Source organism: Scyliorhinus canicula, unplaced genomic scaffold (genome assembly GCF_902713615.1).
Source record: "Scyliorhinus canicula unplaced genomic scaffold, sScyCan1.1, whole genome shotgun sequence".
In the NCBI taxonomy this organism is placed as follows: domain Eukaryota; kingdom Metazoa; phylum Chordata; class Chondrichthyes; order Carcharhiniformes; family Scyliorhinidae; genus Scyliorhinus; species Scyliorhinus canicula.
In genome coordinates, this window is record NW_024055512.1 from 849,852 (window position 1) to 850,828 (window position 977).

Here is a 977-nt window from a genome sequence, read left to right on the forward strand (position 1 = left end):
TGGCAGTGCTGGCTGTGTGGGGAGCACTGGAAGTGCTGGCTGTGGGGGGCACTGGCAGTGCTGGCTGTGGGGGGAGCTCCGACAGTGGTGGCTGTGGGGGGAGCACAGGCAGCGCTGACAGTGGGGGGAGCACTGGCAGTGCTGGCTGTGGGGAGGGAACACTGGCAATGCTGGATGTGGGGTATCACTGGCAGTGCTGGCTTTGTGGGGGGAACACGCAGTCCCGGCTGTGTGGGTAGCACTGGCTGTGCTGGCTGTGGGGGGAGGTAGCACTGGCAGTGCTGGCTGTGTGGGGGAGCACTGGCTGTGCTGGCTTTGGGGGGCACTGGCAATGCTTGCTGGGGGGGAGCTCCGACAGTGGTGGCTGTGGTGGGAGCTCCGACAGTGGTGGCTGTGGGTGGAGCACTGGCAGTGCTGGCTGTGGGGGGAGCATTGGCAGTGCTGGCTGTGGGGGGAGCAATGGCAGTGCTGGCTGGGGTGGGCACTGGCAGTGCTGGCTGTGGGGAGAGCTCTGGCAGTGCTGGCTGTGGGGGTAGCACTGGCAGTGCTGGCTGTGGGGGGAGCACTGGCAGTGCTGGCTGCGGGGGAGAGCACTGGCAGTGCTGGCTGTTGGGTATCACTGGCAGTGCTCGCTGTGGGTGGGCACTGGCAGGGCTGGATGTGTGGGTAGGGAGCACTGGCAATGCTGGCTGTGTGGGGGGGGGGGCACTGGCTGTGCTGGCTGTGGGGGGCACTGGCAGTGCTGGCTGTGGGGGGAGCTCTGGCAGTGGTGGCTGTGGGGGGAGCACAGGCAGGGCTGGCTGTGGGGGGAGCACTGGCAGTGCTGGCTGTGGGGGGAGCACTGGCAGTGCTGGCTGTGGGGGGAGCACTGGCAGTGCTGGCTGCGGGGTATCACACACAGTGCTGGCTGTGTGGGGGTGCACTGGCAGTGATGGCTGTGGAGGGCACTGGCAGTGCTGGCTGTGGTGTATCACTGG